This window comes from Nyctibius grandis, chromosome 5, assembly GCF_013368605.1.
Source record: "Nyctibius grandis isolate bNycGra1 chromosome 5, bNycGra1.pri, whole genome shotgun sequence".
Taxonomy (NCBI): domain Eukaryota; kingdom Metazoa; phylum Chordata; class Aves; order Nyctibiiformes; family Nyctibiidae; genus Nyctibius; species Nyctibius grandis.
In genome coordinates, this window is record NC_090662.1 from 24,949,259 (window position 1) to 24,968,417 (window position 19,159).

At 39.8% G+C, this 19,159-nt stretch overlaps 1 protein-coding gene across 1 annotated transcript in view; it reads left to right on the forward strand.

Moving 5' to 3' along the window:
• The window catches only part of GRM8 (glutamate metabotropic receptor 8), a 379,997-nt gene that overhangs the window by 213,294 nt on the left and 147,544 nt on the right, over positions 1-19,159 (forward strand). The gene's annotated exons all lie outside the window — the stretch shown is intronic.

Consider the following 19,159-nt stretch of genomic DNA (forward strand, 5'->3'; position numbering starts at 1 on the left):
GAACTCAATGCAGTTAAACAGCAGTAGAGCAGAGGGATGTTCTGGAACTCTTCCCTGATGAAGTGTTTGTGGCTCCTGGTAGCAGAAATGGTAACTTTGCTTAATGTGCTGCTTTACTATCATCAGTGGGACAATACACAACAAATATACAATTTATATTATTATCAATGCTAATAATGATAGCCACAGTAGCTTTTCTTATTGTGGCTATATGCCAGGATGAATCTGTTGTTTTAAATTGGAACAAAATTTTACCTAAAAGAATAAAAGGTTAATCTCCTTAAAGAAAAACTGCAGTTTTTCTTTAAGAAGAGTCTAGAACAAAGAGAAATAAAATAGTAAGATGCTTTGATTCTACTAATAGGGACACTAGAATTAAAAAGACCCTCTCTTAAATATTGAGTTGTTTCAGCAACAGCTGTCAGCTGTGGAGTCTTAAAAAAAAAGGTGAATCTTGTAATTTGTTTTATTTGTTGTATGTGATGCTGCCAAAGGAGATTCTGAGTGGTATAGAAATTAAATGCTACCAATATACTAGTGACATCAGGACTGTCAGGTTCATCTACTGATAGATGTAATTACTTTTGAGGTAGCAATTGAGAACTCTGGCCTGGATAAAAAAATGAGCCTTATCTCAGTCCCAGGGAGGCAGAAGTTATGCCAATGAGTACACTAAACTAGTTACATACTAATAGGAGCATGAGTGGACTGATGGGACTACTAAAAAGTGTCATTGGTCTTTTTGTCATAGCTCTCATTATACATCAAGTCTGTGTTTCAAAGGCCTCCCTCAGCCATATGTCTCCTTTGCTGGCATGTTCACATGTAGCCTTTGTTTTTGGCTTGGGGAACAATACAGTGGGCTTTCTGCAGACGCGTTGTTCAGAAAACAATTTTGGAGGTCAAACCTTGAGAAATTATTAGCAAAGTATGTTTATTGGTAGTACTACTCTGGGAGAGTTTTACCTGAGTACGAATCCTTGCATAACACTCATTTTGTATATCTCTTTGTAAGATCTTTGTTACTGTTTCACTGAAACTAGACCAATTTTACAAGTTCACTTGCAGTTATTCCAGATCATAGTGGGAATGTATTTTAAATAGGGGGATTTAAACCACAGTGTTCCCATTGTTCCTATTTGGCTGCCTTCCTTAAATGATTTAGTGCATTTCTGCCTGAAAACTTTCTAAATGAAGCAAGGACAAGATAGGACCAAATCTGAACTAGGCAAAATCAGCTGTTTGGGGACTTTGCTGTTCTTCCCCCACCCAGTAGCCTGGAGAGCCAAGCTGGTTGCTGCCAGCTCCCCTGAAAGTTACCAGAAACAGTGGCTTCAACTGATGAGTGGGTGAAGTCACTGTGGTTATGGCAAATGCTGTTTCCATCCTTTTCATCTTTTGGTGACAGGGTTAAGAGCAAGCCTAGTGTTTCAGAGCTCTACAAGATTTCTTTCTGTTTCCAAGGCAAAAGTGGCCCATCCTGGGGCAGGCAAAAATTCATTTTTTGCCTACACAGTTAGCAAGAGTATTTTGTTTTTTCTTGGCTATGCTGTTTTCTCTGTTTAGCCTGTGTCCAGGGGCTAAACTATAGCCAGTCATTCTACCACCCAGTGACCCCTTCCCAGCCAAAAAGGGTAATCAAGAAAAAGAAAGGAGACCTATGGGTTGAAATGGAAACAGATTTCATAAAATAACAAAGCTAATATTAATACTAAGTACAGAGAGTTATACTCAGCCCAGTGAATGCTGCACATTGAACACTGCACAACAGTCACAACAAACAGGAGAGTGAGTAGACCTCAGAAACAGAACAATAGGCAAGCCCCTCCAGTGACAGTAACCATTAGGAGGGAAGCCTGCCCTCAGCAAACTTCCCACTTTATAGTGAACATGACCTGTGGGCCAGCCTGGGTCAGCTGCCCTGGCTTTCGCTCCTCCAAGCTTAGGCACCTGGCTAACTCGAACCTACTAAAGGCCTTGATCACCATGGAAACCTGAATACCATGGCTGGCCACGAACTAAAACAAAGTGTCTTAATTCCATGATTCTACCCCGGTGAAACCAGGACAGCTGTCTTGAACTAGCTTTTCACACTGGCATGTCGCAGGCCCTAGCACAGCTATTCAAAGATTTTTCTTCAAATGTAGCAAGATTTCAGTCATGACTGTCTGGTTTTCTCGATTGCACTGATTAACAGCAACCCACTTCATTGCACTGCGAGACCTGTTTAGTCATTTTGAAATGGTAGTTATACAGTTTATGCACAGCCTGATGCTCACATATATTTTCCATGTCGTGCTGGCAGACATGTATTTTGAGTATGAACTGACCCTTCCTTACTGACAGTTCTTATCAAGGTTCTTATCACAACGAGCTATACTTTCATTTCTTATGAGCAAATAACATATCAAGAATTATTTCCAGGAAGTTCTAGGACAAATAATGTAAAATAAATAGAGGTCAGATTCTGCCATTACTCCTTACACAAAACTTCTTCAATGATTTGTGAGATATTTATTATGGGATAATCTGTTTTATAAAATAATTCCCACCAAAAAATACATAGTAAAGGTATTGATCACAGATTCTGAAGCTTTAGTCAAATATATATTCCTATCAGGCAAGAAAAAGAGAAAAAAGTAAATAATTCAGTATATATGATTCACTCAGTGTGTGTACATATATATCATGCACATTTAATTTTCATCTTTTGAGATCATTTTTGAGAAGTGATCAGTCTACTGTAGATGATAGTGCCATTTGTATCTTCATATCTTTGCATTTCTAAGACTAGGTTTTTTAACAGCAGGGGAAAAATGTGTAATAAAGCCAGCTGCATCCTGTTTAAACAATCACCAAAATATCTAGTTTTAATACTCTTTATGTAGAATACATTTTGTTTGCTTTTATTTTTATATTTAATAGTGATGATGATACCTAGTAAGGATAAATTAATAAGTTTATTTATCAAAAGAAACAAATAATCTTTCAGCTATCACCTCTTTCTGGAACTGTTATTGGCCAAATCTTCCACTGGTCAGTGTGAAATGGCATCATTTGCATTTCATTAAGATTTCTCTTGTTTTTTTCAGTGTCTTAATCAAATAATATGTAGAAATCAATGAAGAAAATAGAATTCTGAAAAAGTTCTTTTTAATCCGAGGGACCTATTGATAAATTTCCTGTCCCTCTTTGACACGGCTTTCTCGAAGTCAAGGCATTAAGAGGCTGAAATCATAACAGAAGATAACTGGATGTATTTTTCATGTTAAGAAGCTGTGATGTATGTTTGTTATTTATTTTTGTGAAAAAATATTTTATTTTTGGTTTGCTATTGAATTCTTTCTCACGTGCAAAATGGAATCACTTTGTCCTCATGCCTTGCCTTGTTTTAAAACAAATAAATAAATAAATAAATGTTTGTATTTGTCATTTTCCATGGTGCTTTTCTTAGTAAACTAGCTTCTCCAGAGCATTGACATGTAGCTACTGATGAAGAGAGCTGCAGCTTAAAAAATAGAGATTTCCAATTGTCCATAAGGGCAATGAAAATAAAAAGCCTGAAGAGACCACAAATATATGGCATAGAGTAAGGCGCTAGTTTCTAGCTGTTTCATCATGTGTTGCCTTGTTTGTGGGGCCATAATTATACACTGTTTACATCTAGAAAAAACGTCTCTGTTATTCTCCATCCTGAAGAGTAATTACTGTGTTACTATGTTTCACTCCCATCCCTTTCTTTTGCTCTTTCTGAAAGTTGTCAGATCTATTTTAGGTTTTAACATAGCTTTTGGGAAACATAAATTACAAAATATTGTTTACATTGTTCACAATGATGGTCATCTTGCTAATTATATATCAGCTATTATGTATTACTAATTAGCTTAGTGTAACTAAGTGCGTGTACCCATGAGATCAAAGAATGTTAAAATGAAAGGCTGACCACAGCTTTCCCAAGCTACATGATCGATGTTGTGTTTGAATTTCTGTCCCTTCAAGTGCCCTCTCTTCGATTAAATTAAAATAGACATCAGACTCAGTCTACTGTAAGGAAGCAATCAGTCTACTGTAACAGAAAATAGTTCAATTTGTCTTAAAAAAAGTAAAATTTTTGTCCTTACCCCTCTGGCATTCTCACATTACACCAGATTTTGAGACAAAATTGGAGGGGCTGTAAATCACCCTTACTCAATTGACTTCCATTGGAACTGAGCTGATTTAGGCCAGCAGAAGAGATCAGTCATGAAACAGTCACTTGAAGATCATTAGGCTGGCTTAAAAATGATCTTACCAAAGTACGTTTTGGCTTTTCTTTCTGTTTTTTAAAACTTTGGTATCCACTGAGTTCACAGTGAGCGGGCTCTCTAAATGTTTGAAACATTTCAAAAGGGACCAAGGTTCTTACCACCACTTTCAATCAAAAAACTTCTTTTTTTCATTCCATTGTCATGGAACTCCAGCCTTATGGGAATGAACGAAAAAGTCTTAGTTACATCATTCTAGCAATAGGTGATACAGTAGTTGCAATAAAAAGCATCCAACCTGGCAACACTAAATGTATTGTACCTCATCTATGTAACATGTCCTTGAAGATGCACATATCTTACATGATGAGGTTAAATCTAGTAATATTTTTTCATGCAAATGCACCTGGTTTTCTCTTTGTCTTGAACTGTTCTTAGTCACCTAAGGACTGAGAGAGAAATCAACAAAAGACCCCATTGTCAGAACTCTTGTTATCCAAACCTGCCTTTTGGGTCTGGAGACAAGGCGAGAGGGGGGTAATTCTTCACCTGGGATGCCCCCAGAGCTCTTTCCCAAATGAGCTCAGGCTAGACTGTAAGATTTCTACATGCTCGTCTGCATGAGCACATGCACCTGTACATATCCATATGTACATAGGCACTTGAGATTGTTCAGTAGCATTGGCTAAGACATTTTTGGTGTAGTGGCATCTGAATATTGGATCACAGGATATTTCAGGTTGTAGGGGATGTCAGGAGGTCTCTAGTCCAACCTCCTGCTCAAAACAGGGTCAGTTTGAGGTTGGACCTGGACAACTCAGGACTTTATCCAGTCAGGTTTTGAAAACTTCCAACGATGGAGAGAGATTGCGTATCTTCTCCGGGCAGCCTGTTCTGCTACCTGAGCATCCTCATGGAAAAAAGCTTTTACCAGTTTAAACCTCTCATTTCAAGTTATGCCCATTATGTGCTGTCCTTGCATCATACACCATTGTGAAGAGCCTTGCTTCATCTCCTGGTAGGCGTTGGGGTTTGCTGTTTGGGGGACTTAACCCCAAAGCCATTTCTTCTCAAGGCTGAACAAACCCACCTCTCTCAGCCTTTCCTCACAGGGCATGTGCTCCAGCCCCTTGAACGTCTTGATGGCTCTTCTGCTGAACTTGCTCCAGTTTATTGATGTATTTCTTGTACAGAGGGGCTCAAAACACATTTACATATCTAATGTACTGGTGAAACACTTAAATGATTTGGAGGCTTTTCCCATCAATCTGTATGCTAAAGGTTATGATACAAGTTATAAGAACAAGGAGAAAAGAAACAGCCTGGGTGAACTAGCGAGGCAACTAGTGATCGGACAAGAGGACATAGCCTCAAGCTTCGCCAGGGGAGGTTCAGGTTGGACATTAGGAAGAATTTCTTCTCGGAAAGGGTCATTAGACATTGGAACAGGCTGCCCAGGGAGGTGGTGGAGTCACCATCTCTGGATGTGTTTAAGAAAATACTGGACATGGCACTTAGTGCCATGGTCTAGTTGACATGGTGGTGTAAGGGCAATGGTTGGACTCGATGATCCCAGAGGTCTCTTCCAACCTGATTGATTCTGTGTGATTCTGTGTGAAATGAGATCAAACTGCACTTGGTAAATTGGAAAGTGAACTGCACAAGATTGTGGCATTCTGCAGAGGAGTTTTTATTTCTCCAAAATTGTATCTATAATTGTAAAATGTGTTGTAAGAAAGTAGATGGGAACATTTCAATTTTGTTCAAGATCAGATGAAAAATTACTTTTGACCAGCCTTAGGTTACTATAATAGGCTTATGATAATACAATGGTTATCACAGGTGGTCTTTTCTTTCAATGCAAGAGAAGAAGAGTGCATGAGAACAATGAAGCACGTGCTCACTGTCTCAGTGTTACACTGATATGTAAAAACTACTAAAGATTTGCTTTTTTGGGATACATATTGCCAGTAGAAATCACTGACGAAAACAAAACTTCAGGCTCACAATACTGTTATAAGATTGTACAGTGAATTGCAAGGCTGAAGCCTCACTGTGCTCATAACAATTCATGCTAGGGGCTTTGCAGATATAGGTATGTAAAATATTATAATGTGAGTACCTCCTATCAAGAGAAAGCTTGTGCTTTAACAGTACTTTGCATATTTATTATGTTATTATTACTAGCGTAACAGCATCTAAAGGAGAGATTTGATTCCTGAGAAAGTGCTTAATTACTAAGACTTTAAGGAAAGGATGAGTATCAGATGTCTATATTTTGTGCTAAACTCAGTGTAAATTTGGTATACTCAGATGTATTTGTTGGATTCATCCCTCGAGAAGAATTAAACTTGTTTGTACTGTGAATTCTAGATGGCCCTTGGCAGAGGGGAAAGGCCCTCAAATTGTAAAGATAGCTCTGTTTTTAGCTGTGTGAAATAACAGAACTTCAGATACTTTGGTAAAATTTTGAGATTTAAAGGTGTTTGTGCAGTAAAGGATGTTTTTGACTACTTTTTTAATATTAGATGCCTAAATTGTACTGTAGGGACCTTTATACTTTTCTGGGTGTTGTTTGTTGCTTAGTCATGAGCATCTTGTTCAGCACTATCTAATTTAGCATGTCTCAGCCAAGCTAATTCTCAAATTTGCTGCAAAAGCTCTGACAGCATATCTTCTACCCCCCACCTCCAAAACACCTTCTCCAGACAAATCTCTTCCTCCTCTCTGCTTCGCTCTTTGTAGATAATTGTCCTGATTCACGCAGAGGGAGCAAGTAGAGCAAATTGATTCTCTGTATCTGAAAGGGACAGCACTGTCAATGAGGGAACTTTTCTTCAAGATTGTGATTTTCACCGTTTTGCCCCAGTAAGGATGGAATACATGCAGATGTAAGAGTGCTGCCAATGGACCGTGTGCAGCAAACTTGCTAAAGCAGCAAACCCCCTTAATGTCCTTAATTTAGCAATGAAACCAATCAGTTCTAATTAATTTGTGATTAAAGAATTAAATTAAAGATTAAAGGGATTTCAACTACCTTGATATTTGCTGGGAGGCCTACTCAGCCAGCCATCCTCAGTCCAGGAGGTTCCTCCAGTGCATTGATGATAACTTTCTGATGCAAATGGTGGATGAGCCAACTAGGAGAGGAGCGCTGCTGGATCTTATTCTTACTAACAAGGAGGGTCTGGTTGAAGAGGTGAAGGTTGAGGGCAGCCTTGGTTGTAGCGACCATGAGATGGTAGAGTTCAGGATCTCATGTGGCAGGAAGAGAATAGCTAGCAGAATCACAACCCTGAACTTCAGGAGGGCCAACTTTGGCCTTTTCAAGCAATTGCTAGGGGAAATCCCATGGGACAGGGTACTAGAAGGTAGGGGGGCCCAAGATAGTTGGTTAGCATTCAAGGACTGCTTCTTCCGAGCTCAAGATCAGAGCATCCCAACAGGTAGGAAGTCAAGGAAGGGTACCAGGAGACCTGCACGGTTAAACAGGGAACTGCTGGGCAAACTCAAGTGGAAGAAGAGGGTGTACAGATCATGGAAGGAGGGGCTGGCCACTTGGGAGGAATATAAGTCTGTTGTCAGAGGATGTAGGGAGGCAACTAGGAAAGCTAAGGCCTCCTTGGAATTAAACCTTGCAAGAGAGGTCAAGGACAACAGAAAGGGCTTCTTCAAATACATTGCAGGTAAAGCCAACACTAGAGGCAATGTAGGCCCACTGATGAATGAGGTGGGGGCCCTGGAGACAGAGGATAAAAAGAAGGCGGAGTTACTGAATGCCTTCTTTGCCTCTGTGTATACTGCTGGAGACTGTCCTGAGGAGCCCCGGACCCCTGAGGCCCCAGAAGAAGTCAGGATAGAGGAGGAATCTGTCTTGGTAGATGAGGGCTGGGTCAGGGACCAATTAAGCAATCTGGACGTCCATAAATCCATGGGCCCTGATGGGATGCACCCGCGGGTGCTGAGGGAGCTGGCGGAAGTCATTGCTAGGCCACTCTCCATCATCTTTGCTAAGTCGTGGGCAACGGGACAGGTGCCTGAGGACTGGAGGAAAGCGAATGTCACTCCAGTCTTCAAAAAGGGCAAGAAGGAGGACCCGGGTAACTGTAGACCGGTCAGCCTCACCTCCATCCCCGGAAAGGTGATGGAACAACTTGTCCTTGGTGCTGTCTCTAGGCACATCAAGGATAGGGGGATCATTAGGGGCACTCAGCATGGCTTCACCAAAGGGAAGTCATGCTTAACCAACTTGATAGCCTTTTGGAGGACGTAACCCGGTGGATAGATGGTGGTAAAGCTGTGGATGTGGTCTATCTCGATTTCAGTAAAGCGTTTGACACGGTCTCCCACAGCATCCTCGCAGCTAAACTGAGGAAGTGTGGTCTGGATGATCAGGTAGTGAGGTGGATTGTGAACTGGCTGAAGGAAAGAAGCCAGAGAATGGTGGTCAATGGGACAGAGTCCAGTTGGAGGCCTGTGTCTAGCGGAGTCCCTCAAGGGTCGGTACTGGGACCAGTACTATTCAATATATTCATTAATGACTTGGATGAGGGATTAGAGTGCACTGTCAGCAAGTTCGCTGATGACACAAAACTGGGAGGAGTGGCTGACGCGCTGGAAGGCTGCGCAGCCATTCAGAGAGACCTGGACAGGCTGGAGAGTTGGGCAGGGAGAAATTTAATGAAATATAACAAGGGCAAGTGTAGAGTCCTGCATCTGGGCAAAAACAACCCCATGTACCAGTACAAGTTGGGGGCAGACCTGTTGGAGAGCAGCGTAGGGGAAAGGGACCTGGGGGTCCTAGTGGACAACAGGATGACCATGAGCCAGCAGTATGCCCTTGTGGCCAAGAAGGCCAATGGCATCCTGGGCTGTATTAGAAGGGGTGTGGTTAGCAGGTCAAGAGAGGTTCTCCTCCCCCTCTACTCCGCCCTGGTGAGACCGCATCTGGAATATTGTGTCCAGTTCTGGGCCCCTCAGTTCAAGAAGGACAGGGAACTGCTAGAGAGAGTCCAGCGCAGAGCCATGAAGATGATTAAGGGAGTGGAACATCTCCCTTATGAGGAGAGGCTGAGGGAGCTGGGTCTCTTTAGCTTAGAGAAGAGGAGACTGAGGGGTGACCTCATTAATGTTTATAAATACGGAAAGGGCAAGTGTCATGAGGATGGAGCCAGGCTCTTCTCAGTGACATCCCTTGCCAGGACAAGGGGCAATGGGTGCAAGCTGGAACGCAGGAGGTTCCACATAAATATGAGGAAAAACTTCTTTATGGTGAGGGTGACCGAACACTGGAACAGGCTGCCCAGAGAGGTTGTGGAGTCTCCTTGTCTGGAGACATTCAAAACCCGCCTGGATGCGTTCCTGTGTGATATGGTCTAGGCAATCCTGCTCCGTCAGGGGGATTAGACTAGATGATCTTTCAAGGTCCCTTCCAATCCCTAACATTCTGTGATTCTGTGATTCTGTGAAAGAACTAGCTGTCTTTGAGGTTGTAGGAAGAGTAGCGTTTGTGGGTAAACTGTCTTCCTGTTTTAGATTGAAATCCCCTTCCAGAATCCAATTGTCCATGTCCTGTTCATGGCATCAAGCAGTCCATTAACTAGCTGCTTAGTTCTAATTTATGGTGCTCTTATTTTTATCAGGTCCTGAAGCAACACCTTTAATTAGAGTAGTGGGGAAATTACAGATTTTCACCTCTTGAAAATCTTTTGTTTCAGCTGTTGTCTACACAGCTTGTAGAACAAAGTGATATTTCACCATCTCTAGAAAATCAAGTAGGTTTACTTTGACAGTAATAGATGATAAAATTATAGCCTATAGCAATTCAATGCTCTTGAACCCACTTTCTCCATTCTGACCATCAAAAATTGCCTTTTGTCTTACAGAAAAGTGAAAAATGGAAAAAAAAGTATTTAATTTTCTATGACACTGTAGCATTTTCTCGTACTGATTACACTAAGTGAAATCAGCTATTTCTTTTCCTCATCATGCCCTGCTTCTTGCAGTGTGATGGGATCATTAAAATGGGACACAGCAGAAAGAGACAGTGGGTAGGGCAAATAGAAAAGTTAATGCAACATTTTCTTCAGCTTTTAATATTGTAAAAAGTTACTATAGGATCTTTTATATGCTTAAATTGGTAGTTGTCCCTTTGCCATGAAAACTGTTCTTTCTTTGTCTTCCTTTTCTGTTGCAGTTGAAGAAATCCTCCCACTGTTTCTTCTTGAAAAATAACACACTGTTTCCACATATGAACTCTGTCATGAGTATGTCTATCTTGTCCAGCTCCAAAAAGTTCCTCTTGGAAGTCTGACACTGCGAATACAGACCCAGTAGTAACTCATAGTGAAATTATTTTAAGATCTATTATTAAATTCATTTTCATTTTACATTGGTTTTCATTGCATTTGTCTTGAAATCTTTTTGCATAATTGTCTCCTTAGCAATAACATGCAGCCTTGTGAATTAATCCAAATATGGCATATAGTATCATAGCTATAGCAGTCCTTGCAACAACTGTAAGAAAACATAACAACTGAATTTTTGTTCTGCTGGATCTGAGTCTCTATCTTCATAAAAGCTGACTAAACAGTAGATAGTATGTGAGATACTGTTTTATACTAGCAATAGTCTTCATCTGAGGACTGCAAAGTTGTCACACAGACCTGCAGCAAAATGTGAATAAAGAGCACTGGGATGATGACAGAGTAAGCAAAGGAAAACAATACAGGCCACTGAGGATGAGCAGCAGGAGTGGGATGAGTGGTCTGGTACCTGAAGTAATCTCAGGTCTGGGGTTAAGGGAGTGACACCCGGGAGTGAGTGGAGTATGTGGGAACAGAGAAGCAAAACAGTGGAGGAAACCGTTCTCCAATGGAAATTCTGGACACCACAATGAGTTTATCCAAGGCTTGACAAAAGGGATATTTTTGTTCATTGAACTCTGTTTAAACTCAAGATTAGCAGAAGACTCATAATTTAGTTTAGTTGGGATTTATCTTACATAATACTAGTTCTGTAGGAGTTAACTATGTAGTCTAAGCTAGTTGCACAAGAAAGTCAGTGCAGCAGGGCTCTTTAACCCATTTTCTTAAATGTTTATTTTCAGAGAGGGTGAGTGAGTGTTCTCCTTGGGAAAAAAAAAAGCTTTATTTAGGTTAGACAATTAACTGTTAGATCACTAGAGCTCCATGAGATGCATCCTGCGTAAGCAACTAACTGCAAGAAAATACCACAAGCTGATGAAAGCTTCCTTTCAGGAGTAACCGAAGTTACTCAATACTTGATGTGAAATCATGACATCAAGACACTTAGTCTGAGTGGGAATTCACAGTACATTCCAAATCTATATTTAAATTCTCTGCATAAACAAGCTATCAAATATTCATTGCAGAAATGGCCCTGATAGGGTGTTGCTGCCCCTTAGCTTCCAGACTTCAAGCCAAGCCAGAGCAGACATCCATCACACATGGTCCTCATTTGATGCAGGAGCAGATAATTCAGCCCAGCTCTCTGATCTCAGAGAAGGGGCTCCTACATAAAACTCTTTGCATTGGCTCAGCTGGAGAGACCTTAAATTCCTGTAGAAGGGTTAGTAATAAGTATCTATAGGTGATGAAAGGGGCATAGTATCTCAAACTGATATTTGTCTTTTCTTTGGTAAGTAGCTGACTATGAGCACTTTGCAGCCTAAATTAGTCTGCTTTGTGGAGTTTCTTATCAAACTAAAGGAAAATGCTTAAACCTCTGGTCAGTAGCTGTTAATATGACTAGTTCAGATGTTGTAATAGTTTGGTGAAGTCTTGCTGTAACTTAACTCTTTAGTCTCCAAATAGACTCATACCAAATAGTGGCCACAAATCCTTAAGTGGTGTGCTTGGATACCTCTATGTCTGTTTATAGTTCCAACAAATGCTTTCCAATTGCAAGAAAGGCCTTTCTTAAGCAGGATCTCAATCAAGTTTGTAACTAAAAATAATACTCCTGAGGACAAAAGTCCCTAGAGTTTCTGATCTGAAGCTTAAACTTAAAAGCTCTCATGGTCAATAAGCAGAGGAAAGGATTTTTATACATGCTATTGTTATGCGCTGAAGGTCCTCTGAGATTAAATGCTAACAGACAATGAATAAATTCAGTTGCTTGTACTGAATCTTTCCTCTTGCTCGTAGCTATTGCTATAGGCTTTGTAGTGATACGCTGAAGTCTGCATTAGAAGTGCTTGCCGCCTGTGGGGTTTTAGAATGATATCAGGTATTTCCACCTATGTGCCTGGACTAGCACACTAGCAATTTCTTCCCATAGTTAGAAATTTCCCATGGGTAATCTATGTTAGAAAATGTGGGTTCTGTCTACACGCTCCTCTTGAGAGCTGAAAAGATGCCCCTTTTTTTGCTTTGTTTTAAGCTTGAGAAATTCAGCAACGTATTTGGTTGTCTATTCAAGCTAACAGTCACCTGTATACTGACACTATTCTGAGACATAAAGAAATGTAGGATTTCTCCAAAATTTTGTGCTCTTGCTTATCATACATACCTAAAGGAGTGTGTTAGGCTGCCGGTGTGCAGGACTGAATTGCTTAGCATGTCTTTGGATCCCGGTTCTGAAATGAACATGATACACAGCTGTGGCAAATTTTCATAGACTTTATAGAAGTTGAAGCAGGATGGAGACTGACAAATGCTTCAATGTTATTGTGTTCTTTTATCTGCTATTATTAATTAAACCATTTATATCTATGGGTATAGAAATTCAAGGCAGAGTCAAAAACGTTGACCTAACTTAAGAGAGTTAAAGTTCGAACAACATTTAAAATGTCTTTGATCAAGTAGTCCTTAGATCTCTGTGTTAGCAAACAGTAAGCAAGTGTTCTCCTTTATCTTCATGTTATTTTGTTCAGAAAGCTCAAATAGAACCTTTGACATGGTTAATTATGACAAACACACCTCTTTTATAACATAATTAAAACATTTTTCCTGTACCATTTTGATTTGGTTAAAAATCAGTAAAATAACATTCCTCATTCACAAATCAAACTGACAACTTTTGAGGCTGAAATTCCCTATTTTTGTAGAATTGAGGGAATGGTAATTAATGTTAAAACTAAGTTTTACATTTGAAACTGAATTTTGTTTGTTACTATAAACTGATATATGCAAAATAAAATCTTAAATCTGAAAAATATATAAATTGAACTTACTTTTGCATTAGATTTATAAGTAAAGCAGAATAGATATAATCAGAAGGTTAGAAAAAGCGCAATACCACAGTAAGACAGAATCAAATCAACTGCATTACTATAATAGATACTAAAGCTAGAAATATAGAGGAATAAAAGAGACTGTGGTTCACTAACACTTCTAAATTATATATGGTACAAAATTTACAGAAGTATAAGACTCAAACAAAACTGAGATGTGAATCTCTGACTTCAGTGTCTTTCCTAAAACAAAAACAGGAGAAGCAAGAGGGGACTCGAGTGATATTTAAATAAATATGTAAATACTTAGGAAACCTGCAAAATATATGGAATGAATTATAAAGAAACCTTTGCAAAATTTGACTGTGGTTTGCTCTTTGGCATAAAACCTGGAGAAAAATCTAACAAAACCTATTGAGATGTCAGATTTATTAATCGCTGAGTATTCTTGTTTAGTAATGCAATAGTCTCTCTCCTTTTATTTAAACTTCTACAGTGTCTTCCTTCTTTCTGCAGGTATTTCTGGAGTGAGTATGTGCTCTCAGGTTGTCAGATGTATTGTAGCTAGAAAGTCAAACAGTGTAGGTGAACGGATCTCTGCCAGAGCACCATTTTTAGAGGGCAAGAATCTTCTGGCAGTAACACTGGTAGTGCTCTGCCTGCAGTTTCAAAGTTGCAATCTGTTGATAACAAGGACATATAACGTTTTAAAACATTATACCCAGCTTCAAGTTTCATCCACACTAAATAATATATTCCTACATGGGCAATTCTCTTGATACTGACTAGAGATGTGCCTGAAAGAAATATTGCTTATCCCACTGTATTTTTGATACAGTTTTTCTTTTAAAAGCATGGTGCGGTGCTTAGTGTGGTTGGCAGAAACCATATCCAATGGAGTCTCATTCTTATTTGAATGCAGTCATTACTGTTTGCCTAACATGTACACACAGGAAATCTTGGCTCAGCAAGATGGTATTTTACACAGTACTGCCACTCTTAGGTGTAATAGACTCAGGTTTTAAATGTTTGAGAGTTCTGAATACCTGTGTTCTCCAACTCTATACACTGTTTCAAGGAGCTATAATTAAGCAATGTGAAGACATTAACTAGAAAAGGGAAAGTTCTTCGCTCTGATAACATTCGAACTGTTGTTAGGGACCCTTTCAAAGCACAGAAACGAGGAAAAAAAAGAATCTTCTATTAACAATGCAACTTCAGTTTGTTTTTCTAAGAGAAAACATTCTAGTAAATGTCACATATAGTAGTAGGAACAAAAAAACCCAATATGACTAGAATAATGGTTTAATTCCACTTTGCTATATACTCTTGTGCGTTTTGTAGAAGTGTTTTGCTGAAACAAATTTCTGATTTACTCTGAAGGTCAGGAAAAATGTTATGGTATTTCCAATGAAGAATGTTTGTGGGCAGGGATAGAATTTTAAAGGTACTTCGTTTAAAGAACCAGGCAAACAAAAAAGCTGGTTTCTCATTTATGGTGATGTTGAAGTGAAAATTATTGAAACATATTCACTTACGTGAAATGTTCTTTTTGCTATTTTCTGTTTGAAAAGTATTTTAAAAATGTGAGATTTCAGTCCAGTTCTGGGTAGGAAGTATTTTAAAATCACCATGTTGTTGTAGGGAACTGTTTCTTCCTCAGACTTTCACTAATTGGTCTTGCTGTCTTGTTTTTCTTTTTTCTTTTTCTTTGTGCGTTGGTGTAAAGAGGCATAACCCCAGAAAAATTGCATCAAGTGCCAGTTCATTAAACCACAAAACCACATCTGTCAGTTGTTGAAGAGTAGAGAGTCAAACTGTTTCATTCAACTATCATTGCTTCTACATTCTCAATTTTCTTTTTGGAATGGCATGGCTGAGAAAATTGATATAATTCTTAACTTCCTCTCTGAATTGCTTCCTAAGCTGACACCATACTATTACAGAGGAGCCACAGGTTTTGTGATGCTCTCTGCAAACTAACTCATGCACAAAACAAGCATCACAGTTACCATGCAGTGTCAGGTTCCGGATTAAGATCTGCCTTAAAAGTAAATCTAGAAATAAAATGCAGTCAGTCCCCAAGAGGGACCCGCCTGATTAGTAACTCCAGTGCAGTCAGTCCACGCGGGACGCGCCTGGTTCAATGCAGTCAGCCCACGCGGGACCCGCCTAATTATAAATCACCTGGTATGCTTAACCTGCCTGCAGGCAAAGCACCCCCAAAATCCTGACCAGAAATAAAGTAGATTCGTGATCCTTGAGTTCGGACAAAGCACAACCAAGGCACGGTATCAATAAACTTAACTCTGACTTTATTAAGTCCAACAATGAGGCAACTTAGTGAGCAAGGAAGGGGCGGGGGGGAGAGAGAGAGAGAGAGAGAGAGAGAGAAGTAAAAGAAAGAGAGGAAAAGAGAACAGTTGAGAGGGAAAGGATAGTCACCACCCTGGGATCCAGCAGCGTCCCGCAGGTCCTTTGTTGATTCTCGGAAGATGGCGGTGGGGGCCCGCGTGGTCGGGCGATCCGGCCTCTTTTATAGAGTTTTTCAGCAGAGTCATGTGACATGGAGCCGCCAGTCAACAGTTCACATCACTCACAGGTCCAAGGGCGGGACAGGTCCAGTTCCTGCGCCGTAGGATTGGCCCATTGCCAGGCTGTCGCCGGATGTGTCTCTCCGGAGGGGGGGGTGGAGGGTGCAGGGTGGAGACCTCCCTCAAGTCGACGCCTACCTTCTTGCGTCATAAAATGTCGCCAAGGTCAGGCAGTCCAGACCTCCACAAGATGGCGTCTGAGCACGTGGCATAGGACGGTTTCTGAGACAATGCTGAAAGGAAAAAAAGAAAAAAGGGGGACAAGGAACCGATCCCCATATGCAGCTATTAGGAAACTCAACTCCCCTACCATAAAAGCATATAATCTCCTTAAGTCTGAGTAATAGAAGATGGTGATCTCTACCACATTATTTGTTGAGAGAGAGAAAACTCCATGATGTGTGAGGAAAACAGCTGAATAATCGTAAAGACTTCAATGGGAGCAACATATGCTCCTGGTGCTTCCTGCTGAGACTGCCAAAATGGCTTACAGTTACAGACGCCAACTTTCTGAGGAAAAAACTGTTGCTGCAAAGGTGGGAAATTCTAACCAATTCTGACAAATAGAGGACTATCATGCCTGAGCTGAAGAGCAGTGGGAGCCTGCTTACAAACTATTCTGATTTAGTTGTGATTGTTATTGGCATGCACAGAAAGATCAATCTCAACACAATAATATTTATCTTTGATTTCATTTGCTTCCAAGTGCAGCTTAAGTAAATCTGTTTTGCGAGCCAAGTAATGGGGATAAATAATTTAGCAGTGAGAAAAAATGTGAATTGTAACTGTGAACTGAAAAATTGTTACTAGATATCCAAGATCCAGACTTGTCAAAACAGAAGTTTGGAAAAAAACCCCAAGAGCTGCACAGATGCACCGTCTTTAAGCAGTAATTGCGTACAAGCATATATAACAAAGGCAGGTAAAGGGAAGTAAGTAGAATAAAAGCTGTTCATGAGTAACCATTTTGCCTGTTATCATTTTCACAATAATTTTAATTGACATTTTTCTTCCCCCTTCTGCATTACTTGTCCTCCCACTATTACCCCAGGAAAATTTATCTCCTTAAAAGAGTCCATAAAAGAGCTGATTTGTCACTCAGCACATGCAAGAGGGCACAGAAGGGCAGATGGGAATGTGGAAAGAAGGGAGGAATACAAGCTCTTGGAAAGGGGTCTTTCCTTGCTGGTGACAAATCCATGGTTAGGAGATTCCTGGCCCTCCTGCAGTAGGACTTCTGTCACTGCTAAGCCAACTGTTCACATTGCTGTCCCCCGACTGAAGGCGAAGTCTTGGGTGGTGTTTTTCAAGCTGTTGTTTTTTCCTGATAAATACTTATTTTGACAAAAATTACCAACCATAAGAGTAAGATACACAAATCAAGCAATAGCAAACATAGAAATAAGTGGCTTAAAATAGTATGAATGGAAATCTATGGTCGGCAGTTCAGTTTTTTCAAGCAGATGTAGAATGTTAGTCCATTGCTAGATGTATCAATAATCACACAGAAAAATCACAAGTATTACATTAATATTTTTAGGTCAGTGAAATAAAGGATGTAACCCTACCAGACGATGATGAAAAAATAATTTACATTTTAAGTAAGTGAAAGACGGTGACACATTGCAACAACTAAAGGTGAGAGTTTTTAAAAAGAACATTTCTATAATTTCCACCTAAGAGTTTTTGACTTTGATTTTGATAAGCTTTTGAGAATTAGTATCCCAAAACAACGGAAGAAGACTTACACTGAGCCAATATTTGAACTGAAGACGGAAAGTGAGCTGGCCCATTGCGTTCCAATTAGTCCAAGACAAAACAAAGAAAAAATTATAATAAAGGAGATTGATAAGAAAAAAAAGCATTGACTAGAGATTAGGAAATTAAGACACCACCTTGAAGCATCCTATTTCCTACATGGAGCTCTAGTCATGGGTTCCTACTTTCTTGTCTTTGACGGCACTATTTTTCTAAGCTTGGAATCTGAGTCTATGATGATTATCCTGTCAAAATTAGGATCCTATTCCCATGCACACTGCATCCCCATACCAGACTTCTCTGTTCCTCTAAACTATAGAACCCCACTCCTGTCTCCCAAAGCTCTCCAGTGCCCAAAACCTTTCTCAAACCCTGCACCCTCACAATATTGTTCCAATCCGAAGCTCTAACCAACTGTTGTGTACAAGGTCCTTGACTTCAACCTTTAGACTTCAAGTAGCATAAATTAAGATTTTAACTCGATATATGAGATGGATTCTTGAAACTATAGAAATAATCATGAGAGATAATGTAGGCTGCACTTTTACATAAATTGCTTTCAATAATGCTAAATGGAAACAGAAAGATTTGTGAGACAGCAGGAATGGGATTGCTCATAAATGTTAGGTGAACCAGCAATTTCCTGAAACAAGGCAGTTAAATAAATAAATATTTCCCCCCCCATCTCACAAGTTACAAAACAGGTATATCCATTTGCTTTATTTAGAATTTTTTATATTCTTAAGAGAATAATAACTAGGAACTCTGCTCTGAAGTTTTCCTATTGCCATGGACTTATATGTGTGCAGAAGTTACTTCTGCATATGCTTTAAGATCATCATTAAGAACATGGTTTCTAAAATTTAGATGAATTATGAAACATTTATCAGCCAGCAGATTAGTCCCTTGGTGGTGAGATCAGCAACTTAAGTTTTGATTGTTTAAGATAGTTGTTTGCATCCCACAGGTGATAACATCACCCATATATGAATTCATTATCTTAGCTATATTACATTAACCTTTATTTACTTACTGTATGCTGTTATTAAGTTTTTAATTAAGGTACATTTTAATTCATTGTTGTAAAGGCCTAATTTCTCTTGATTATGTTCCCTGAAATCTCTTGATTCCCAATTCATACCTGGGGAACTGGTGATGTCAACTGCTTTGCCTTCCCCCCCAGACTAGTAGCCCCAACCACATCCCTTATCCACCTAATCCAGGTCTTACCTTACTACTGCTATGCTCCTTGTCTTTCCCTGTCATAAGTGAGTTCCACCATCCTGAGCAGGAAGCACAATTTTTTCTTCAGCACAGGAACTACAGGAACAAAGGGGGAAATGATTAGAAGGTATGGAGGCAATACC